The 26,388-nt window shown below is 40.9% G+C and overlaps 1 long non-coding RNA gene across 1 annotated transcript in view; it reads left to right on the top strand.

Moving 5' to 3' along the window:
• The window catches only part of LOC144823007 (uncharacterized), an 84,648-nt gene extending 60,479 nt beyond the window's left edge, over positions 1-24,169 (top strand). Inside the window, exon 3 of the long non-coding RNA XR_013608722.1 lies at positions 23,781-24,169. This is a non-coding gene — a long non-coding RNA (uncharacterized LOC144823007). The remainder of the gene's footprint in view (positions 1-23,780) is intronic.
• Positions 24,170-26,388: the final 2,219 nt, after the last annotated feature.

Raw genomic sequence — 26,388 nt, 5'->3', positions numbered from 1 at the left:
CAGAGTTTTGCAAAACAAACAGGAATAAATAGTGGGCAGTGGACTAGTAGAATGAACTACAATAACCAAGATACCTTTGCCAAACATCGAAAATGTCATGTTACTTCCGGCCTCCTTTGAATTGAGAGAACACTAATTGGTGCCAAACTTAAATGCGGGAACATATAAAATGATCAAAAACAGCCGTGCGCAGTCATTTGCTGATGCTTCTGCAACACACCCGTCACTTCACTGAACAAAGTACTGCTCAAAATTAAAACTGCAAGTAAGCGGTCTTTAAATTGTTCGTGCTAGCAACAGTTTAGTGAATAAATTCATCAGAGGCATATTTTCCTTCAATCCCATTCAGAGGGAAGTCCGTTAAATCTTGAAAATAAATTTGCGGGGAAAGAAATATTGCATACGAGCGAACCAAGTCAAAAATGTGATTTCTAATTAATACAGCAGTGCCGCACGGTCTTTGCCTAAAAATGAAAGCGATCAGCTTCGCCGATCAGAGAAAAATCATAGTTGTAAACTGTTAGAAGGTGGTTCTGACACTCTGAGCCGCCCGGATTTTCAGCTTTTTGAGCACCTAATTGTTGAGCTTTTACTGTGAGAGAGCCTCATATGTTGGGACTCATCCACAGTGAACTCATGCTAAAAGAGACTGCATCTGTATTTTACTGGTGTCCCCCTAGCTTGATTAGGCCGCTGCGCTGCAGCTGGAGTAAGGGGCACAGGCTGGTTACATGCAGACACCTGTGTACATGCATGTGCACACTGGTACGGGCTGAACAGGGGAGATTCCTGGTGTGCGCAGCCCAGGAGCGGCTACAAATTGAATGGTGTGGCAGGACCTAGGCAGAATTGGGTGGTTACATGGAATAGGCTTTATACAGTGGGAAGAAACATGGCAGGGAAAGTCAGTGTGTTTTACTGTTTTTTCACTTTCATTATTCTCCTATGTAGATGTGGAGCCCATGGGCTAGTTTCACTTTCCTAAGGCCTACAAGTTCCAGACACGCAATAAGGTACACTGTAACTGGTGTGAGAATAAGTATTCTATAGAGTCCAAAGTCATATTTGTACTGCTTTTGGGTCATCCAGAAATGTCATATTTCTCTGAGTCAGCTCATAACCAGGACCTGGCCAGGACCCTATCCCCTGTCCCCGAAGTGATGGAAGGCGAGGGGCAGTGCTGTAGCACTCCCCCAAGGTCTGGTGAGGCTGAGGAGGTCTTCGCTTCTGCCCGCCGAAGCGGGCAGACCAGAACTGAGGGGCCAGCACCCGAGGAAGCACGCGAGGGTGCTGGTCGGACGTGGAGGTGGCAGGGACTGTTGGGGGTGTGCTCCCTGGGCTGTCCCCCAGCAATTACTCCATGCGGTGTTCCCGTGTGGGACCGGGACCCTGAAGAGGTGGGGCCAGGAGCCCGGTTGGGAACGGGCCCCACAAAGAAGCAGGAGCAGCTGGGGGGGCCTCCCCGGGCTCCATAACTCACCTGGGGGTCCGGGTGAGACCGGGCCACTCACTGAGGACTGGATGCGGCGTGAAGCGCCAAGAAGAAAGGCAGCGTGGCTCTCCCCAATGCAGCGGGGGAGCTGCTGCTCTAATATTTAAGAGTGCTTATAATGTTTTGCAGACCCAGACCATCTGCAAGGGAAATCAGTGTTTCATCGGTGGGTGGTGGCCCAAGGAGGATGGGGTCACCGCCAAAAGTGTGCAAGGGCGCGAGGGGAGCTGCAGGAGCTACACAGTCTCCCCTCAGCACAAAGAGAACAGTCCCCCCCCTAAAAGAATAACCCCTCAAGGGCTCAGCCAGGCGTTATGAGCATCCCCATGACTCGAACTTTAGTTATGCAGCTGGGGGTGCCTTAGAGACTGGCTCAAGGTGTGAAAGGCTGAGTTGGGGGATGTCTGGAGAAGGACATCCCCTGGAGGTGAAGTGGTGTAATTGCACCACAAATGCAATTAACCACGTTATATCTTTTAGAGGGACTGAAAGTCACATGTGTAATGTGGAGTACCTGTGTAAGGTGATGCCATAATCCAAAGCGGGTTATGTTGCTAGACATTCCTGCTAGGGTGTCTGGCAGTATATGCTTAATCCTGTGATTTCATCTGTGATGCCTTTAGAGGCTGTAATTGCAATGCATTATAATGATCAACAAATGTGATGAGTACTGTCATTCTAAAGTGATGTTTAAACATGTATTCTTGCTGCTGTGCTTAGGTGAAGAACAACCTAGACTGTTAGCCACTAAAGATGTGGCGGTATATTTGGTATGGTCAGTATGACATCTTTAGTCAGGGGTATGTGTCACCAAGGTAGCCAACCCATGTTCAAGGCTTGTTGAGATAATGGGGTGCGTCGCCACTGGGATGGTGCCAGTGCGGATGGCCCTTGCTCCAAGTTATGTTCAACTAAATGCATTAGGGGCACGATGATGTGCATACATGGTAGTGCTGATACTAGGAGGGGTGGGGATTTTATGCAATGTCACAAAGTAAATCCAACAGCTTATGTATATTTGTAAATTGGTGCATAGTATTAAGTAGTGTGTGTGAGATTAATAAATGTACTCTTACTTTTATAAAGCAAAGTACGGACAGGACAATCAATTATTGAAAGTTATTTCTGCGCAGTTGTGATGGCGGTTACTAGCCCACACCACCTCCCTTGAGTAAGCCTTAGACTTCTCTGCAACCCTACCCTCTGAGAGTCAGGCGCTACACTAGGTTGTTTGATTCCCAGTGAAGGACAAATGTGACATGTTATTTGTGCAGGCCTCACAGATACTTCCTCGTTTGAAATTACAGTTTTGACCTTTATTCTTATTTAGAACACAGAGCAAGGGGCTACATTGTATACTGGAGAAACATACACTGGCAAAGGTACAAAACCCCTCCTCACTCGAGAGCGCCAACAGAGATTGAGTAAGTGTTGCTCTGAAGCTTTAAAGCTGTAAACGTACAAACAAATGCACTGAATCCTTTTTTTATAGATGGTTTTCTCACTGGTCGATTTAGAAATCTAAAATTATTGGACTGTGACAAACAGCAGATTACGAACTCCTGTTATAGATGTAGCTTGATCAATCCAGCAAAATACAGTGGACAAGTAATTGAGCCTCCAACAGTAACAATTCTATTGAACATAAACCTAATTCAATGCCAACTTTATCTTAAATCACTTTCTGACTTCTTTTAAACCATCAAACAGGCGGCTATAATGCTTTAAAGAACTGCATGCCAAGAAAGTGGGTCAAAGCAACTATTATAACTTCGTTATGTTCAGAAAGGTCAGCACAGTTTCATAAGTGTCACAAATCAGCTTGACGAATCTCAATGCGATCTAATGAGAGGGAGCCTCCGACTATTTATGCTTTCTTCTGTTGTCATTATTAGGAATTGTGAATTTGCCAAATAATCAATGGAGAAAGCTGGCTCTGTATCTACAATACCAATGTAAGGCAAGGTGTGCACAGAGTCCAGTGGATCCCCAAAGGATTACTGAGGTTAAAGTAGATAACACCTTACTCTCTAATTGTGGTAGTGTGGGCAAGCAGTAAGGCGCTATCAGAAGGTAGTGGTCAGCATTTATTGTACACACTCAGGCAAGAAATAGTTTCACACACTCAGACTGAGCTCTGACCAATTGTTTTTTATACAAATATTTCTTTGTTGTATTTCATTTTTAGAACCAAGCCAGACTTGGTTCAGGTAAGTAAAATAATACTTATGTCATATAATACATTTGAATGCAGTTACAAGTAGGTCAAAGGCTCAGAAACAAAATTCTAGTCGGCAAATTCCTCTGTCATTCCCTAGGGATTTTGCAGGTCTTCTTTCTTTCTTAAGGAGTTTTTATTTCTGTGCAGCCATTTCAGAACAGTGTACGGTTCAAATATAGGGTACGGTTCAAATATAGGAACAACTTTTTATGGGGTAGTCAACCAAATGCGCAAGGCGTCCTGCAGTGTTTAATTTGAGCTAGTGGTTGCAAGTGGGTCAAACTGAACTAATTTTTCCTTATCAGCCTCTGTCCTAAGAGAGAAAACACAAAAAGGGCAGAAAGACGGGAAAATAGTGACAAAGAAAAAAAAGCAGGCATGCAAATGAACAAGCAATGTTGAGATAAAGATGCAGGGGGTGTCTGGTGGTGGATAAAAGAGCAGCAGGTAGAATCAAGACTATGCAGCCTCGGTGTTTGGCAAACAATCCCTCCTTCCCCCACACATCCACACACATTTGATAGCACCAGACTCAGGCTTCTTTGTTAAACTTTGTGCCCCCAGCACTTATTCTTTTACAAACTAAGCACTTGCAGTGCCTATCAACTATTACTCACTTATACACCATATATATGGGGTTTGATAGCACTAGCTGATGCGACATGCTAAGCCTTCAGCCAAATGGCGTCATGAAGATTTTTGTTCTCAAGAGTTTTTTTTTAACTGGAGGCAACGGCTTTCTGCTCTCAAGGGGCATTGCTTTTCGGTAGTCTGAAGGTGCAGCAGTAAATATGGTGCACGTTGGCCAATTGTAGGCTTCTGGCTGGATTACAGTAGAGAGCAAGGTTTTGATGATGACTGTGTATTCTCTTTCAGTACATCTTGTGGATGTAGACTATCTATAATTCCATCCTCAAACTCTACCGGGGGTCAGTGGAGTGTTTTCTTTGGAGTGGTTTCGCTTCTGTAAGTAGAGGCACAGTTTGTAGGAGTTTGCGAAGGAGTTTTTTGTTTTGCATATAAGTAAACAGTCTTGAGGTTTGAGGCTCTGGGGTTAGAACAAAGGTTCCCCCAGGGTCAAGGATGCACTCAAATCGCCCTCACTTGCATTAGGGCAGCCGAGTACAGATTGCTGAGGCCCCAGTTTATTCAATAGGGACTAGGGTGCCTCTGGTTGGTGGCTGCTCATGAGTAGGCCACAAGGCTAAGGGAGCAAAGTTCCTGGAATTAAGCTCAGGGCAAAAGGGGGGGTTCAAGTTAGCACACAAAGTGCACCTACAGGAGCACAGGGGTGGTTGGGTGTCTAGTTTCCTGTTGTTGTCAATGGAGCTTCATCGGTTGCAACAAACAACGCATGCTCGGGGGCGGAGGTCTTTCGGAGGCAACCACCAGTTGGAGAGGTAAGTTGGAAAGTTGTGGGATGCCGGGACATCATCAGTTGGCCCAACCAATGCCCTGGGACGTTGGGTACCAGGGTGTCATTAGGCGTCCGGTTTTTCTTACCGGCTCCAGTCACGGTCAGTGGGGATCCTCAAGAAAGGGGCTGCCTGGGTAGTCAGGAGACTTGAGGTAGGTCAGGGATCACCAATCCCAGGTCTGGATCGCTGGGGGACATCCTCTTGGTGTCAGGCCACTCTAACTTGAGCCATGGGCTTTGGGTAAAGAGTGGTAAACTTGTGGATTTGGCCGGAGCCCGAGTCTTTGATGATTAAATCCGTGCCCACACGAGACTAAGTCTTATTGGGGAAGGCAGGGCAGGTCCTCTGAGTTCTGGGGGCTGCTGGCTGGATGACAAACCAGGATTCTGCTGGAGCAGGTCGAGATCGGGATAGGCTGGTAGGGCTTGGTCCAAGTCAGTTGGTGTCTTCTACTTCTTTCTTCAGCACAGCTCTTCGGTGTTTCTGCTTGTTTGAAAAGGCAAGGTTTGGGTTGCCCCTAAATACTAGATTTGGGGGCATTTCAGGTAGGTAAAGGTTGGGACGAATGGGTCCTTCCTTGGGGTGAGTACACCCCCTATTATACCACCCTCCAGTGGGAGTGGGCATAAACCTCATTCTGGTTGGCTGGGTCACCCTATTTTCAAGATGCGGGGAGTGAGAGTTGTTCTTCACCTCCCCTCCCCCACCTGAGGAGTGGGTTTGGCAAAGGTGGGCTCACCTCTCCTTCTATATTGGTTTACCTGGCAATTCTCCCACTCAAAGGGTGGTCAGAACCATTTGGGGCCAGTTGCTGGGAGCAGCAAATGGCTTGGTCAGCTTGCAAAGGGCTTTGAAGATTCATCTTCGTGGACCCTGCCCATCTGGGGGGAGGAGGCTTGGCACCTCTGCCCAGGATGTGCTTTGTTTCCAGACCCGGTGACCGGTAGGCTCTCGACCCATGGGTCCAGAAACATGTCTGGGGGAGGCAGCTGGTGAGCAGCCAGTCAGCCAGGACACTAGAGTTCGGTCGTTTTCCAGGGGACATCTCTGATATGCCCTCTGGGTGCATTTTTCTTTAAATCCCACTCTGCATTAATGTGGGTTTAATGTGTTGAGAATTTTGATTCCAAACCCCAGGTTTCTACTTTTAGAAAGTTTGCATTTTTTTGCCTTAGCTGTTTGGTGTCTTTAGCCTGTCTCTGGTCACATGACTGGATGTAGTTAGCAGGTGGACTTTATATATTCCTGACAGCCACTCACAATGGGAGCCTGGGTGTAACAAGATGGCCATCCCTGGCAGGATGGGACGGAGGAGCAGGGCCCAGCCTCACTTAGACTTGAATATGCTGTGTCCTTTCTCCACACAAAGGGGCTGCAAAGCCCCCATTAGTTAGTCTGGATACAGGGCTGGGAAGGTAGGGCATCTATGCACTTCAAAGGCATGCCTCAAAAAGTTTTCACCCACTTCAAAGGCACAACTGTGTATAAAAGAACCTTCCATCTGAACCTGGACTCTGCCATTTGGGAATCTACCCTGGCAAGTGTAGCCACCCCAGTCGTGGACTCTTGGAAGTGGGCTTAAGGTGATTTGCTAGCCTCTGTGTATCTAGTGGAACCCATGCATTCCTGCTGCGCAGTGCAATCCTGAGCAGAACCAACACATTTCTACTGCTGCTTAGATTGGACTAGTCACAAAGACTTGCATTCCCATCGCAGTCCACATCGCCTTCAGAACTGCCACTGCATGGCAAATCCTCATGCCATGCCCTCACATCTCTCATCGAGGGCAGACTCTGCATGGCAGTCTCGCAGTTTTTTGAACCGGCGCATAGTCCCGACTGCGTTCCCCATCCTTGACACATTACTTCATGTCGCAAGCCTGTCAATGGGATCGTCTATGTTGACACAACAAGACAACACACTGCAGTCTCGCCGCATCTCGTAACCGACGCATTGCCACAGCTGCGATACACAGCCTGAACACACATCCACGCAACACTCCGCAATCCGGATTTCAAGGTACTTTGTTCAGTGGGCCTTACTGGGTTCTGTAGATGGCCCACACTCCATCACAGTTGGCCTGATCTTGTGATTTTGTCCCGGTCCAGCGCTACCTGAAATCTACAGTTGGCGCTTTGTTTTTTGGCGCTATTTTCCCTAAAAACGTTAACATTCAATATCTTTCACTATTATACTGTTTGAAGTGTTGCACAAATATTTTACACATTACCTTCTAAGTTAAGCCTGTCTGCTCTATTTCAAGCTACCAGGGGGTGTGCACAGGTTAAATTTCGGTTTGCTTTTGCCTTTCTCTGATCAGGGTTGTGGTTAATGCTTGATTAGGGCTCACACCCAGTAACCCAATTTTCAACAATCAGTCAAACTTTTCCTGCTTGGACAGGAATCGTCATATCAGCAGTTGCTGCTAATGTATAGAGAATTTGGGACCAGTGAACAGGTCTAAATTTGGCTGGCAGAATAGAGGTTGTGTGGTGAATAAAGACTTCCAACCCCCTTTATGCCTTTACGCCATCTGCCAAACCTAAATCAGGACCTGAGATCCTTGTGGTCTGTGGATTACAAAGCAAATAAATCCATTTTGAATGGCTAGAGAACACTCCGCCCTCGCCTCCATTAAGGTAAACATGTACTGTAGTCAACGTGACCTTCTTTGTCAACCGAAATTAATGCTGTGGTGAGGGGTGTAAATTGACATCTGTCCTTTCTTCAAAGAATACTGACGGTTTACTCCATTGAATTCCTCGAGCTGAATTGACAAGATCATTGGTGAGAACATTACTGTATTATGGAAAATACTTAACTTGCAAAAAAACTGACCTATAAAAGTGGAAAACCTACAACCTCATTCATCAACATTGTGCCTAACCCTCCAAAAGAATGACAATGTAAACCTTGAATTAAAACCCTTACATTGGCTGCCAATAGACAACTGAATCATGCTTTATGTTCTCCAGACAGTACACAAAGAATACAGGGAAAAAGGCAGGAATCATGCAGAATCTACCTTCTAAACCAGGAATTTCAAGTCTACTACATTGAATGGGTCACTTAAACCTTCAAGAAGGAAAAAGCAGAGGCTGAGTTCAAGTCACACAGCTGTGGAACAGGCTAAAAATGTTGGGGGCGAAACAAAACTATCTGCACCTCACAAAATTCATAAGAACAGAGCTGGTCAGAATGTATTTTTTCTACTCCAAAGAACTAGTGGTAGGGTCCAGTAGAGGTCATGACCTTTATATGATTTGATTTCCTGCTACGTCGCAATGCTGGACATTTCGATTTAACTGAGTAGCACACTGATGTATTCCTAAAGTAAGGCACACGCTATAAAAACCTCAAAATAAAAATCAAACAAAGCACCAAATGAATGAACGGACGGTCCAGTCTTTACACTATAGATATCTTACACCAATTATTCCTACTATAATAAAGAGACTTACCAAACTAGTGGGTCCTCCAAACAAGTGGCAATTTCATCATACAGCAAACTAAACATATGGAAATAGTGACATGAAGATGAGGTTATCTGGGACCACAATACATCATACAAAACATACAACCAGCACAGAAGCAATCTGGACTCCAAAACAAACAGCCACAGCATGAATTGTTTACATCTATGTAAAGTATTGACATTTCAGCTCCTAGACAATAGGAAGAGAGTGGAGTCATTTTGACTATTCACACACAGACCCCAGTTATGTAGCAGTGCGATAGACTATGTCATAACTGTCTTGCGAACAAACTTCATCAGTCTTTCACTGACTGTCTTCAAGTACACCTCTGATAACAGAATACCAATTGTAGACCAAGGCCAGCCCACAGTAGAAAATATTGGTTTCACTATCTCAAAGAAGTGACCAACCACCTGCCCATGTAAATATAGGGAAATCACAAAAGACCAATGTTCGTGCACATCCTCAAGCGTGAGTAGACAGACAGTCAACTAAAGCTCTTCTTACTGAAAACTACAAAGTCACCTTAGAGGAGCTGGAAGAACCCACCATGAACATCAGTCATATACGGAAAGGTGAGAGCTCAGTGATGCTTGCATCACAACCACAGAAGGGGAAGTGGAAAAGCAAAGGTCCTTTGCATGGACTCAAACTACAAGACAGTCCACACTGAAGTATGGAAACTGTTTGAGAAACCCACCTCATCACCTAATCAGTCTGTGAGTGAAAAATACCAAGACATCTTAAAGGTTCAAGACATTTACATGGCATAATAAGCATCTCCACGACCCAGGGAACCTCCATGAAGTTGAAAATATCTTTTCACATAAAGACATCACAGGTGGTAATGTGAGTTTACATGGTGAAAAGTTGTATGGAGGAGAGAAAATGAGGAAACCACTCCTAGCTGGTAAGCAAAACACATGGACAGACTGGATAAACTAGAAAGTTCACTTAAAGGCACAGGTCTCCCATTCTTCTCATAAATTAATGATAGTTCCCCTGTAAATCAACCCTCATGTAGTGCTAAGCAACTCATTGGGAATTAGTCTAGTAAATTACTGCAGAATATTCTATACAAGAACCTCAAGAAAGTTCACTGCCCCCCTGTAAAGAGTACAAAATAAGTCAGTCAAACTGTGTTTCTGCTTACAGAAGCGAAACCACTCCAATAAAACACTCCACTGACACCCGGTAGAGTTGAGGATGGAATTCTAGATAGTGTACCATCCACAAGATGTACTGAAAGAGAAGACAGTCATCTTCAAAACCTTGCTCCCTACTGTTCTCTAGCTAGAAGCCTACGATTGGCCAACTTGCAACATATTTACTGCTGCACCTTCAGACTACAGAAAAGCAATGCCCCTTGAGAGGAGAAAGCCATTGCCTCCAGTTAAAAAAAAACCTCTTGAGAACAAAAAGCTTCATGACGGTGTTTGGCTGAAGGCTTAGCATGTTGCATCAGCTATCAAACCCCATATATATGGGGTATAAGTGAGTAATAGGTGATAGCATGTGCTGGGGCACAAAGTTTAACAAAGAAGCCTGAGTCCGGTGCTATCAAATGTGTGTGGGTGTGTGGGGGAAGGAGGGATTGTTTGCCAAACACCGAGGCTGCATAGTCTTGATTCTACCTGCTGCTCTTTCATCCACCACCAGACTCCCCTGCATCTTTATCTCAACATTGCCTGTTCATTTTCATACCTGCTTTTTTTTCTTTGTCACTATTTTCCCGTCTTTCTGTCCTTTTTGTGTTTTCTCTCATAGGACAAAGGCTGATAAGGAAAAATGAGTTCAGTTTGACCCACCTGCAACCACTAGCTAAAATTAAACACTGCAGGATGCCTTGCGCATTTGGTAGACTACCCCATAAAAAGTTGTTCCTATATTTGAACCGTACCCTATATTTGAACCGTACAGTGTTCCGAAATGGCTGCACAGAAATAAAAACTCCTAAAGAAAGAAAGAAGACCTTCAAAATCCCTAGGGAACGACAGAGGAATTTGCTGACTAGATTTAGGAAGGGGTCTTTTCGCAGATTTATATGTTTCCCTTTGGGCCAGTATTCCCCTGAAACTATTACTATTTGCCATTGTGATGAACATTCGAGCCAAATCATTTTACACTTTGTTTTCTTTTGCCAATCTTATCTCCTATTTACTAGGAAACTCTTAACACCGCTTTTGCGCAGATATAAATTCTCTAAGGGCAAAGTGGCTTTGTATTTTCTCCTGCAACTTAATGACTGATGTTTGCTTCGCTGTTGCGAACGTTTTGAAGGGCATTTTAGCAAAGAGAAGGAGCATGTTGTTTGAACACCAATGCACTTTAGTAGCTCCTGTTGTCATTGTATTTGTATTGCTGCTAAAATGCTTATTGTTGCTGCTAAACTTTTACTACTTTTATAAGATTGATTGTTATTTAATGTTATTGGCTAATACTTGCTGCCATTATTTATGGATCCAGTTTAGTTGCACTGCCACTTTAGCTATAATAAAATTGTTGTCTTTTTCTGTGTTTTTTCTCTTATCTTAAATGGTAATGTGATTGTAATTTCCGCAAAGAGTTCGATTTTAATGTCATTCGTTCTTATGTGTTTCTTTTATGACCTTTTTTTGGCTGGTCCAATAAAGAAAAAATTGAATTGAATTGACCAAATCTAAAACGGGTAAAATAGCTAGCAAAACGTTCACATTAAACCTGTAAGTAAACCATCTAGTACTCTTGCACGGCAAAAGGCAATGTGAAAATATTCAGCCTGTCACTTTGCTCATACCAATTCCCAACAGCATGTACTAAAGGGCGTAACACCATACATACAGAAAATTGTAAATGGCTGCATCTCAACTATTTAAGAGGCACATTTCACAATTAAATTAATATTATGCATGAGACAATTGGAATCATTTGTCAGTCATATTAATGACCTGATGCATCATGCACTTAGAAATAACGAACTACGCCTGTCTAAAAGCAACATGTTACCTTGTTTCATTAGCTTCCTGAAACTCCAAAAACTTCTTGTTTGAAGATTTAGAAACCAAAGGCAGGTTATCTGCCACCATTTTGTCATCCTCCTCTTTACCTAAGCTGGACGAACTTTCATACTTCACACTGATAGTTTCTTTCTTAAACATTCTGTTCATGTACGATTCTTGATCTCCTGAAATAGCTCTTTTGGGGAGCTTACTGCAGTTAATATAGTCTCGCAAACATTATTTGGTTTCTCTTGAAATAAGAGACTTTTGAGGGCTCTCAGTGTTTTTTAAAGAATTCATTAGCATTTTCTTCATACTATCTTCTCCTCTGCCTGCTTTACTACAGGTCTTTGTCCCCTGAGTTCATTAGTAAACTATCAATTTTCTTTATTTTTTGCCTTTTCCATGTTGACTAATGGAACTGAAATGTCAATATATTCCAAGAGACCTCGCTGGAATTTACTCAATAACTCTTTACTCTCTATATCCCTCATAAAATGCATCCAGACCATGACATGTACCAGAAAAAGGCATTCATGCCTTCTCTGCCATGAAGGGAAAACTACCCAAGATTAGAGGCTTAGGCAGCAGTCCAACTGAAAGGGCGTGCTTGCTTTTCGGTAAACAAATACTCGCAGGAATGCCTATGTGGACTACAACCAGGGTCACACTCTACTACTAAACATAGAAAAAGGAAATTAAAACACTGGTTACATCTCTTAAAAAGCAAAAACAAGTCATTTAGTTTGAGAAGGCTAAAAACTGATGTCCAATAGAATCAAAGGAAACGGAAAGCGAGAATCCCACCGTCTGCATTGGTTAGAACAAGAAGTAAAAAACATGATATGCAACTCACCGGGAAGCACGGATCAGGAAACTCCTCCAAACAAACATTGGCAAATCTAGTGGGGTTGGTGGCTAGATTTTGAATGGTTTTTGTATGAAGTTATGTCACGTACGAATATCCCAACCGTTATCAGTAACTGTTTGGGGAGATGCTAGTCCCTCACCTAAACAAAACAAGAATTGGCATTCTAAGTTTCTTCAATAACTTTCCATAGGTAAAAAGTTAGGTTGTGGTGAAGAAGTGCTTTCCCATATTTGCTCACTTAGGAAAACTTTGCTCTTATCTACACCCGAAAGAGCTAAACGGGATTTATACCAAACTTGGCATGAAAGCAGAACTTTATTCATAGTGCGCTCTCATTGGTTGATATAACTGTGCAGCGGTTTGTGAAACATTATCATTTAAAGAGTTGTTGAGAAATTTTCAAACCATTAACACATTTCATTTCTCTGCCGTTTAAGACTTGATGCAGTGGAAACGCGTGGAGAATATTTTTTCACAATAATTGATTTCCCCTAACTTCATTAGTATGCACTCAAATATCGGGCCCAGAACCTTAACCATTAATTTTCATGTTTTTTCACTTCCCCTTTGGAACACCTTACAATGCTGCTACTATTACCATTTCTTTGGTCCTCCGATGGATCTTGTGTCAAGCTAAAAGGGACTAGAATATTTGGGGAACTAACAATTATCCAATCAGGACCTTGAATAGATAATTGTTAACTTCAAACTAATAACTCAGCATAATTTAGCACCTCTACAAGCCATAAGTATAGAGTTCCTGAGACAAAGAATATCACCAAAAGAACAAGACGTAATCACTAAATATAATTCAATAAAAACATGTATCTAAAGCCTCAAGAATGCAGGTGTTAGAAATGCAGATAAAAAAATCGGATTTAATAACAAGGCTAATGCAAAGAAAACCACTCAGTACATGAGATTACAGGTTCAGTGATACTCGTACAAACCAATCAAAGTTGTTTCTTGGAATCTGTCCTCAAATAATCAGTTTGTGTTTGTTATGCAGCCCCGATCTCGCCACATCAGGAGTCCGATAACCTCTCAGCCGAAAATGTATTTCCTGTACACGCTGTACAGCCAGCAAAGGCACAGGTTAAAGTCCCAGTCACATGGGTTCAGTTTGTTAGAGTCTATTCCACCCAAGATGACCTTCCGCATTCACAAATCTGCTTAGTTTTGTCGTGCATCCATTGTCACCCCTAATGACCTTCTAGACATTCTAATGTCACCTTTCCATACCTCATATTCCAACCCCTTATTGTTCAGCATTTACTATCATTCTTGTAGCTTTCCAGCTCCAGTGCACCACTCCTCCTGAAGCTGACTCCTCCAATCAGCAGCAAAGCTAATCCCCAGAGACACTTCTCAGTAGCCCCAAACGTGCCACCTGGTATATACCGTCTTGCCATCTCCTTTTCCTTTCCCAGTGTGCCCTTGACTTGGTCTATGCTACCCATACTAATTCACTTAAACTTTTACCATGCACATACACTATCACATATCATAGCTCAAAAAGATAACACACCTTGTTCAGAACTCAGAGCTGAACCAAGAGACCCTTGTGCTCTTACTCTGTATTCTGTGATTGCCATAAGTCCTACAGACATTCTGCTGATCCAGAGTCCATATCCTCCCAGCCCTACCTGTTGCATCTTAATTCATAGCTCGATAAAGCCTCCTTCTTGAAACTAACTCTTTTCAGTAAATCCATGTTTTTGTCCCAAGCCAACCTCTTTATTCTGTCAGGCCCATCTTTGGTTCCTTTAATAACATCACCCCCATAGGTTGCACCAAACCATTTTCCTCAAAGTCAATTAATTCCATATTTATACATCTTGCCATTTGACCAGTTCTGCCAAAGCATGCCATAAAAGAGCAGCAACTCTTTTTGCCTCTTTCCCAGAACATTCTTTACATCTGGTCTCAACTGGTCACTGCAAGTTCCTCTTCATCCTACTTGGCCTTCCACTTTACATGAGAATGCCCAATAACTAAAACTTGGTGATCTTTTCATTGGGGCTGGGTAAACCATGTATTGACCGAAAAGTGGAAAGAAGCAGGAAGCAAGGAGGGAAAAAGGAGTGCCAGAGAGGCAAGGGGAAAATTGGTCAGGAAAGCCAAGGAAGAATGGAGCCAGAACCAAGTACTTGCATTAGAAATGTTTTGCAAACACTTACCTCGCCTGCCATGAGCCAGACAACAATCTGACTCCAACATCTATTGATCCAATTTTTCCCTCTTGGTCTTCTTTCATTGCTGCAGCAATTCTAAATAACTGAGTATCATGTTGCTGACTTGGTAGTCCAAACTTCTTTAACATGCTCTGTTGAATCCTCTTTATCTGAAAACAAAAACATAACACAATGTAATTGTACTAAACTAAGTTAGCCTTTAGTTGCACCCCTAAATCATATGGTGAATTCCCTCTGCTGAACGTTCATAAGCATATGAAATATATACCATCAAATGCCACCCCCTATAACTTCCCCGTTATCATGATTGGTCGAATTTCCTTTCCATTAAAGGTAGAATGTAATTTACCATAATTTATCTTCTGCTATCTGCATTACCCATCTTTCAATTCCTCCTTCTAGCCCACTAGCTAAAACGTTCACCAATTCCTGGCAATAACCTAATCTAGTCCATGCTGCACTATGCCCCATTATTCTATCTCTCAAAGCACCCCAACCACCTTACCACCCTCTATCATCTTGGTGCCAGACCACAGACTCTCTAACACTGTAAACAATCTGAAGCATCTGCAATGGTGTGCCCAATCTCGGGTACATGTTTATTTAGGAAGATAATGGCATTTTGGGTGCAAACCAACCCACTCGAATTCTGAACAACCTCAGCACATTTTCATCATTAACCAGTTGTTTGTTAATCAGGCCTACTAAAACCTCAATAACCATTTCAATGGGCCCATTTAATTTCCCCTGCTCTCTATCCCACAGTACCATGGCAACCTTCAGTAAAAACACTCCCAAGAACAAAATACTCCATCCATCTTCCCATAGTAAGTGTGGCTACTTGTATGCGTATCAGCTATCCTGCCAAAACAAACCAAAACCTCTAGCACCCACAACATGCGAAAGAAATGCAGTCCCAACTCAGCCTCCCTGTCCAGTGCTGAAATTTTAGCTCCATTTACATCTTTACAAAATAACTTCCAACACTTTAAATCTGCCTAGTTTCCCACTTTCAATGTCACCCTATCGTGCTGCAGCTCTGCTCCAGGCATTTCTGATGACAACGGTCTGCAAAATGCTCTCTCCATCATGATATATCACATCATTTAGGTGTGCCAAGCCAACAATTCCCCAATTATAGCCACTGCCTCCTCCATTAAGCTGATGATATCCTTTACTTATGTCCTTGGCAACCACATCTCCAGCTCATGTGTATCCAACTCAGGATCTACAAAAGGCAATTGCAAACTTCAGTCCATTTTCTCTGGCCCCAATGACACAGTCCTTCATTAAACTTGTTGTAGTGAATACACTTAAACTTGATTATAGAAATCAAAGTATTTATTAGTCAACTTAACCAGACATCATCACAAGCGTGTGGCACATCACACGGCCAGGATAATTGTCTACAATGTTGTTATTGCTTCAAACCCTCACACCACAGTTGTGGCAATGCGCGAGGCAAACAATGCGCGAGCACAACCTTTCAAAAAGAAACACTGTCTTGTTTCTGCTTTATCCTCGTGATATCCCTGACAGGGCGAGTCACGCGAACAAGCAGAACACTACACATCTCCTCCCTTGCAACAAAAACAATAGTAATTATTCATATACATAGTCTTCAATATTGCAGTACGTCTGGTTACTCTTTTTTACCTGATGACTTGAGGTTTGATTGGAGATGAACCTTGTTGGATGTCGATTTCATTCTGAGCAAGCAGAATAGATTGTGACGCATTCTTGGTTGAAACAAACTCTTTACCATGTTTAACAACAACATTTTTTGAAGTGGGAGCATTGCACAATGCCACTCTGTTAAGGTTCCAACATTTACCATCTTCTAAAATAACAGCATTTTTCTTTAACACAGCAATGCGTTAAGCATCACTGAATCTACTAACACCTTTCTTAATAAAATCAGTTTTTTTTATTTTAACCCATTGTCCAACACTTATTTTAACATCCTTGGTAGAATGTTTGGCATCATAGTATTTTTTATACTTTTCATGCTTGAGGAATATATTGTTTTTTACCTCTGCAGAAGACCAGTAAACTTCACCATAATCTTTAAACCATCCAGGATACAATTTAGCTCTGGGTTACCTCCCTCTCATTAATTCAAACAGAGAAAACTTAGTGGAATCAGTTATGGCAACCCTGTAGTCCCACAAGGTTTTCATAATTTGAGTTTCCCAAGAAACATTGTTTTTACAAGCCAATTGGTTTGCACCCTTAAGAACTCTATTATACCTCTCAATTAAACCATTTCCACTGGGGTTATACAAAGAAGTTGTTTTGTGAATGACACCGCATTTTGACAAATAACGAACCATAATATCTGAAGTGAATTGTACACCATTATCACTAATTATAGTTGCAGGAGTAGCTTCTGAGGTGAAAACTTTGTCAAAAAATGCAATGACAGTGTCAGCATCCAATTTCTTGATAATCTTAAGACTGCTTTGAAAAAACATCCATCATAGATATGACATATTTCTCCGAACTACCTACTGGACCCATAATATCTACTGCAACACACTCCCAATGAGAATTTGGACATAAAAAAAACAACCATGGGAGGCCTGAGGGTTTTTAGAGTTTTGTCTGCTGAGGAACAGACTACAATCCCTGACCATTATTTTTACTAAAATATCCAATCCTGGCCACCAAAATCTACTCTTAACTATACACTTAAATAAGTGACATAAGGCAAGTATTTTTTTCCTTAAGACACAAGGGGGTACACTCTTCTCACCCCTCATGAGATTACCATCTACAACTCCTAATTCATTTCTGACCTCCCAAAAGGGTTTAATTTCACCAATATCAAATTTACGGGGCCAACCATTTCTAACAAATTCCACTACATTATTTAAGCACCCATCAGTAGTCCTAGAATCCTGCCATTCTTCTTTTTTAAAAGATTCAATTCCATGGTCCCATACCCATGCCACATGGACATGACATCATCCATTAAGTCATCCGGATTTTCAACCATTTGGATAGGTAACCTAGAAAGAAAATCAGCCACTGCATTTTTCCTGTCCGGTGAGTATTCAATTTTATACATGAAATCAAGAAGTCTCATGGAGATACGCGCTAATCTAGCAGATACATTGATCATACCAACATTGGACAGGACTTTAACAAGGGGTTTGTAATCTGTTCTGATGCCCCAAACAAAAGTGCGGAAATGTTCCAATGCCCAGGCACATGCAAGTGCTTCACGTTCAATAACCACGTAACGTGATTCAGCTGGGGATAGGGATCTGGAGGCATAAGCAACAATGGATTCAATACCATTTGTATCAATTTGTGAAAACACAGCACCCATGCCAGTGCCACTTGCATCAGTGGTGATAATGTTTTTACCTTGAGAATCAAAATCCTGAAGTGCAGGTGCAGAAACAATAGCATTCTTAATGTCTGAAAATTCTTGTTGACAAACATCTGACCATGTAAATGTACTCTTTGCTTTTAGTAATTCTGTGATGTGGAATGTTGTACTCAACAAAATGTCCACAAATTTTGAAAAAAATTCCACTAACCCTAAAAAAGATTTAACCTCATCTTTGTTTTTAGGGCTGTGAGCATCTGAGATATCCAATACTAATTTTTGTTTTGGATACATTTCAGCAGCACTAATCTTATGTCCTAAGTAGGTAACTTTGTCAACAGGAAACCTACACTTTGAAGGTTCAATAGTTAAGCCAAACTTATTCAATAATGACATAACATGAAACAATTTCTCTTTGTGGTCCTGACGATTTTGCCCATTACAAGGATTTCATCCTGAAAATGTTAATACATATTTTAAGTTACCAAAAATGTTATGCATTGATCGTTGGAATACCGCAGCCGCGGACGCAAGGCCAAAGGTATCCTTGTGTATTGATAACAGCCTACATGAGAAATAAAAGTAGGTAACTCTTTACAGGAATCAACTAGAGGAATTTGATGGTACGCTTGTGACAAATCAATTGTAGAAAATACTTCCATTCCCTTCGTTTTTGCAATCATCTCGTTAATCTTGGTTAAAGGGAATTGATCTACTAATATATTCTCATTTAAATGTCTTAAATTGATGCATACCTGAGTTTACTATTGGTTTTTCTGGCTGCGACCAATAGAGAAACCCATTGTGAAGCTTCTACAGGCTCAATGACCCCCTTTTCCACAAGATTCAACAACTCTTTCAACTTGATCTCTTACAGAAAAAGGAATGTTGCGCAACTTGTGAATCTTTGGAGAGGAATTTGGTTTAAGGTGAATAGGATGTTCAAAACCATCAATCTTACGTAACTTGCCAGAGAATACTTTAGGAAATCTCTCCCTTAACAATTTGCTCAATGTTTCTCCTTCAGCTGAAACTAGAACCTGCTCAGCACCGTTGGGGTCTAAAATAATGTTGACTTTCCTTTGGTCTTTCCAACCTAAGAAAGATGGACTTTTTTTGAAATGTAGAGTTTACAGTGAGCACTTCTATTTTGAAATCTGAAGATCAGATTTCTGTACCCAAGGAGATCTGTAGGTTCCCCGTTGTAGCACAAAGGTGCAATGTCAGGTTGAAGTAACTCTTGGCCTAGTTTCACAACAAATTTTCCAACCCAACTTACTCATTTACAATGGTGAAAGGTGAGCCAGAATCTGCAGCAATGTGAACAATGACTCCACCAAGGGAAATATCACACATGGGCTTACTGGAGTCGTCATAATGTAAAATGTTGAGAGCCACCTTATTCAAAGAGTCAGAGGTTTCATCATCACTGTCCTCATTATTAGAAGAGTTGTAACCTTCTTCAATGCATTTAAATGTATCTTTCTTAAAGTTTCTAGCATGGGATACCTTGCTGAAATTACTTACTTTTTTACAAATGGATCATCTTTGTCTCAAAGCAGGACAACCTCTACCATTGGCTAAATGATTCTTACTTTCACAAAGAAAACATCTGAATGTTTTTTCATTATAGGAAACTTTTTACTTAGCCACATTTTTTGAGGATTTTTCTTTACTTCGGGTTGACACAATCCTAGCTACAGTATCATGTTGAATATAATCTGAATTCTCTTTTTTAAGGACCTTTGCACATCTACCCGAAAGTTCTGCTTTTCTAGCCACAGCCAAGATGTCCTTTAAGGCATTGTCCCCATTGATCCACAACCTATCTTGGATGGAAGAATCATAGGCTTGCATTACAACTTGGTCCCTAATTAATTCTTGTTCCAAAGATCCAAATTTACAATATATAGCTAATTTTTGAAGGGCAGTCACAAAGTCATCAAATGTCTCATTCTTAAGTTGTTTCCTTTGAAAAAATGTGTAACGGGTGACCCCAATACAAACATTAGGAGAGAAATAATTATCAAGTTGTCTTAAAGCTTAGTTGAAAACATTGTCATCTCCGGAAACAGTGTCTTTTTTAAATTTATTATAGACCCTTAAACCTTCAGGTCCTAAACTGTGCCTCAATAAACCTTTTTTTCTATCTGCGGATAACTTGTTTACATGGTCAATGGTGAATTAATAGTTAATGAAATACTCTTTCCACTGTAGCCATGGAGGGTCTCCTGAGACACATAAAAATTCTTTAGGAGGATTAACAGTGATATTGGTAATAGGTGCAGACATAATGATAAAATACCTGAAAAATATGCCAAAGTGATATACCAAGAAACCTGTTAATATAAATAGATAAGTCTAAAAACCTGTGGAAGAAAATTGGTGAGAGACAATAAGGTATGAAATACTAGTATGCTAAACAAGACAAGAAATTGCTTTAAAAAATATTAATCGCAATTATTAACAGTGCAAACCAGTGTGAAATAGCTTGTAAACCATCTTGAATACGAGTAAAATGGTTGGGTGAACCAGAGTGGATGACTCACAGCACAATTAAACCAGAATTAACTGTGCGAATCAGTGAAATAGTTTGCAAAATAAATGGATTTCTTCGTGTTAAAAATAAACTGGACACCAACTTTGAATACAAGAGGGCATCAGTATATCACAAGTCATGTGAAACTGATAAAATGTAGGATGAAGAGAAAAAAGTTAAACGCACAGGATCATATGCTCGAAAAGAAACGATGGGGACGATGTACTTAGCAACGGAACAAGAGTACTGGAAATATGAAGTTATAAACAGTACAAAAATTCCAGGAAATGAGATGGCAAAAATGAAGTTGTCAAAGTCAAAGCGCAAATGACTCCTTATTGACAATCCTAGAAATATCCAAAGACATGAAATCAAACTAAAACAATTTTCACCTCTCAATGGCCATCCGCATTAAATATCTACTGTTGCCCCAAAAGAGCGAACTCCTCTTACCGCTCTGGGAAAGCGTATAACTCCAAGAGATTAATGCCACACCGATGCGGGCGTAACTGAGGCGGTACCACAGCCAAATTGACAGCAGAGCGTTAGAGGGGAACCAATAGGCATGAAGAGTGTCCGGAACAAATCCTGGTGGGGCGGGTTCAATAAAAGGCGGTTGTTGCAATGCGCAAGGTAAACAATGCGCAAGCACAAACTTTCAAAAAGAAACACTGTCTTGTTTCTGCTTTGTCCTCGTGATCTCCCTGACAGGTCGGGTCACGCAAACAAGCAGAACACTACACTCGTCCTTAGTTGCTTGCCTGCATTCTGAAACACCACGATTAGAACATTTGCAACAATATATTTGGTGAAAACCCATGAAGTGGGACACAAGTACTTTTAATAAGACTGGACCTACCATTTTAGAAGTGGGAATACTTTTCAGGAGAGCTCCACTACTTTTTTATGATGTCTTTTTTTTTTTTGAACGGCATAAACCAACACTACATACAAGCACAACAGTGTTCCAGGGTCACATTAACAAGGTAGTACTGTTACATGAGATTAGAATACAACTCCGGAAAGTGGACATCATGGACACTGTCATTGGCAGCAGCACCCAGTCGGCCTACACAAAAATAGTGCATAGGGTGTGCGTGCATAGCTTGCATGGAACAGTAAAGCAGATAGTCCAAGGAACCTAGAAGCCTATTAGGGTTGTCGACAGGTTGCGCAGTCCTTATTGTCCTTAAATCTGTGTCTAATCCATTCAGCTAGGACAGGAGTAGTAACGACCTCCACTGGATTGCAGTTGAGATTTTTGAAAATCTATGTAAACAGCTAAAAACGTAGCTACTTAAGGCAGTTTAATTATGCATATCACAAACTGTAGATCCTGCTAATTGCATAGCGCTTGGATGCCGTTGCCTGGGTAGCTTCTGCGCTCCATAAATGCACCATTCATTCATTCAGCTATCATCAGGAAGTTTGGGTATAACTAACTATTGAAAAAAAGGCAATTGAGCGCTCTACTGAATGCAAAACAAGAGGAAATTACAATCGCAGGCTCCTCAATTTAAAAAAAAATACGAGATCATGTTTTACCTAGTGGATCAGGAAGACCAACAAAAGAGCAATTCTAGCATGAGCTCTCCCATCTCTCTCGGCACCTGCAACAAATAGGCACTAGAAGTATTCCTGGAAGCAAGACCAAGACCACACAGAGTCCTTATTAGTTTCATAATAAATTTGGCTCATTTGGCATTAAAGAGAAATTATTTAAAATTTTAAGTGGAGTTTTTCTTCCAGATCAACAGGACTGCGATGGGATGTTCCTTTGTCCCAGAGATAGCAATACTGTACACAACTCAATTCGAAGACCAATTTGTCTATAACAACAATCCATTTTTTAACAATGTGACAAAATGGCTAAGATTCATTGATAGAAGGATCCCTTGGCGTACAGAAAAATTATTGAAAATCAATCTATGTGCCCTCACACAGATAACCTGTGTATTAGAAATCTACTGAATAATAATAAAAAAAACAATTATTCCAAACCAGTTTATATATATCGACAGCGGTTTCTGGCGTGTCTGAGGAGGTGACTGCATGCAGGATATCCAAGGAGAGTTTTTTCCGCTTTTATGGTAAGAAAAGGAGATTGAGATCATACATAGCGCAACCTACGTAGGGTGCGAGACCCACTCTAACATGGGGTACCTGTTTTAAACCTTGCTTTTTAGATACAAAACAGATGGTGCATCTCGGACGACATAATAATATAGATACAACACCATAGACGCACAAAGAATCTGGTTTCGTTTTCAGTCTGTACAATTAGGTAAGCTCGCCTTCCCTAACACTTTAGAAACACGGGTTTGAGCTTAGTATAAACTAATGTTCATAAGACAAGTGCAGTAAAAATATAATCCTTTTTCAGAAACATGGGCTTTTATATGTGAGGAAACTATTTCTGACATCCTTGAAGGAAAAAAAAAGATGACCACACAATACTATGTGGCAGGTTATGCGATTAGATAATTAGGTAGTTTGGTTATATTGAGTTCACCATATAAAAAAACAAGAACAAAATGTACTTTTTTAAATTATCTTTTTAGAAACCAATCGGAGTTTCGTGCCTTTTCTTTTAAGATTGTGAATTTCATGCACTCGAGGGACTCCTAACAAGAATAAACAGTCCTACTGTTCTACACAACGAAGGTAAAAAACTACAGTGGCAATGTAACATAATGGGGGATCAGTTTTACCACTGTATCTTGAAAACAATGATATATAGACTCAAAACTAAATGTATTTTTAGAATCACCGTGTGGCAAAAATATCAAAAGATCGTAAGATACTGGAAAGGGATATATTTAGGAGAAAGGAATAACATAGAATAAGGTAAAATTATGTTATAGAGGTAGCGCCTTTATAAACACAGTAACACAAAGTATCAGACAAGGGCAGCTAGCGTAGGGCAGGTAATTTCCCCGTTTAGTTCATCCTTGGAGTCTGTGTATATATAAATGCGAGGGGTTACTACATACAGAAGGTGTAGCCCATTTGTCAGAATACTATGAATAACAGCAATGTGGGGTCTCAAAATGTAAAAGAACAACTGAAGATATGAGTGGTATAAATTTGTAGTAGTGCCCTTTGATATGAACGTGCAGAAATGATTCAAATTTTCAGGAGGAATGGTTTAGTTTGGACTTTCTCTGTAACTGAGTATATTGTCATTGCTATGCATGGGACAGTCCTATGATTCCCTATTGTAAATCAATTATTCAATTATATTTGCCTACAGGAACAAAGTACAGTGGTAACCAATCAGTGCCTTGTAATTTGAGACAGACAAATGCGAATGTCTTGAAAAAGATGGACTATTTTCTCTAAAACCATCAAAACGCGTTGACGCTTCATTACACAATCGCGGGGAACCAGCTCATCCTTTAGAATTTGCAAATTAAGCATAACAAGGATTAGACAGAATACAGTGTGAACCCTGATGTGTGACCTTATGACAAACTTTGGTGTCCGTTTTATGTCTCTCTGTTTTTCTTTGTTGTGTATAGGGATTTAGTGCAATTGAAGTATAGAATTACTGTCTCATTTAAATGATTATTTTGTTTTTCACGAGACCTTGGTGTATGTAATGAATGTTTAGGTTTTTAGTATGAAATGAATTTTAAGAAGTAGGAGGCTATGTATTCTCTTTTTTAATAAAATATCTGTTTATATATAAACTGGTTTGGAATAATTGTTTTTTAATTATTATTCAGTAGAATTCTAATACATGGGCTATCTGTGTGAGGGCACATAGATTGATTTTCAATAATCTTTCTGTCCGCCAAGGGATCCTTCTATTTTACTGTTTGAAAGTACTTTAATACCCTGGTTTGGTTCAAGGGGTCACTCTCGTCTCTGCCATATAAGATTCATTGACGACATCCTGTGCAACCAGACTGAGGAAGAAGAGACTCTTAACCAACTGTATTTACGTTTAAACAATAGAATGGCAGACATGAAGTTTAGTATGAGCAAAAACAATCAAGCCATCAAATTCCCAGATGGAGTAGTCAAGGCCATTGATCATCTAATAACAACCTTGTATTAAAAAATGACTGACAAACACAGTGATCTTCATTTTATGAGCTTCCATCCCCGAAACCTAAAAGAAAACCTGCCTTACGGTCTATTTCTCAGTATCCGATGCAACTGTACATAGAAAGGTGACTATTTCCATCATGCCACCATCCTTTCCGAAAAAACATAAGGAAAAGGGGTATCCCCGTAAACTTCTAAAACATTAACTAGAGAGGGCATGGTTTACTCCGAGAGAATGTCTTCTGAAGCAAAAAGAGAAAAATATGTCTGATCAAATAGTTTGCTTATCTCTGTTTTGTCCCCAAACAAACCTCTTGAAAACGATAATCTTGCGAAATTGGCATTTAATATCAAAACTGGATAGTACACTTGTTTGCACTGAATAAAAATCCAAGTAAGGGTATACATCTGGACTGAGCATATATCCCTCCAACAACAGCAAAAAGCAATTTAAGGGAATACTGGAAGCTATCGCCCCTCGCGGGACTCCACAAATGCAGCGCATGCATAGCATGTAACCAAACAATGGATGGCTCTGAATTCCAACTGGATAATGTATTATGGAAACATGCTGCGTTTTGAAACTGCAAGACAAAAAATTTAGTTTAGTGCATTTTATGCTTTTTCTGGAAACAATATATTGGCAAAACAAACAGGAGATATGACAAAGGATTGTACAGCACAAATCAAGATTTCGACGCAAGGTGGCTTCAGCGCCATTGGTCAATCATTATGATGAGAAAAAACATGTGTATAGCTATTTGAAGTGGACAGTTCTTGGGGTCATTCAGGGAGACCTTAGGGGCGGAGACCTAGAAAGGAACCTCTCTGAAAGAGAAGTCTACTTAATATTGAGATTCAACACGATTGTACGAAGATTAAATGAGATGTCAGAACTGCAAAACATATGACTTAATGAAAGAATATACGTATCCGCATCATGTTCAAATAGTAAAAAAGTATGAAGAGAATCGGTGGAAAGGACAACAGCAACCTTAAAATGTTAATTAGGTTGCATATGAAAAAGTGTTTGAAATCCGATAAAATTCTGCAAATTTTAAATGAGCAACTATTTAAATAGTTACATTTGCAAAAACAGCCATGCGCAGTCATTTGCTGATGCTTCTGCAATGCACCTGTCACTTCACTGAACGAAGTACTGCTCAAAATTAAAACTGCAAGTAGCTGTCTTTAAATTGTTCGCGCTAGCAACAGTTTAGTAAATTAATTCATCAGAGGCATATTTTCCTTCAATCCCATTCAGAGGGAAGTCGTTAAATCTTGAAAACACATTTGCGGGGGAAAAAAATATTGCATACGAGCGAACCAAGTCAAAAATGTGATTTTTAAATAATACAGCAGTGCAGCACGTTCTTTGCCTAAAAATGAAAGCGATCAGCTTCGGAGATCAGAGACAAATCATAGTTGTACACTGTTAGAAGGTGGTTCTGACACTCTGAGGTGCCCGGATTTTTCGTTTTTTTTTTACATCTAACTGTTGATGGAGCTTTTACTGTGGGAGAGCCTCAGGAGTTAGGACTCACCCACAGTGAACTCCTGAGGAAAGAGACTGCATGTGAATTTTACTGGTGTTCCCCTAGCACTGCATCTGGAGTAAGTGTCACTGGGCTGCTTACATGAAGACACGTGGACATGCGTGTGCACACAGGTACGGGTTGTGCAGGGGAGATTCCTGGCTTGCGCAGCCCAGGAGCAGCTACAAAGTGAATGGTGTGGCAGGACTTAGGCAGAATTGGGTGGTGACATGGAATAGGGTTTATACAGTGGGAAGAAACATGCCAGGGAAA

Source organism: Lissotriton helveticus, chromosome 3_1, assembly GCF_964261635.1.
Source record: "Lissotriton helveticus chromosome 3_1, aLisHel1.1, whole genome shotgun sequence".
NCBI lineage: Eukaryota > Metazoa > Chordata > Amphibia > Caudata > Salamandridae > Lissotriton > Lissotriton helveticus.
Note: the sequence above shows the minus strand (reverse complement) of the source record. Positions and strands in the feature narration are given on the sequence as shown.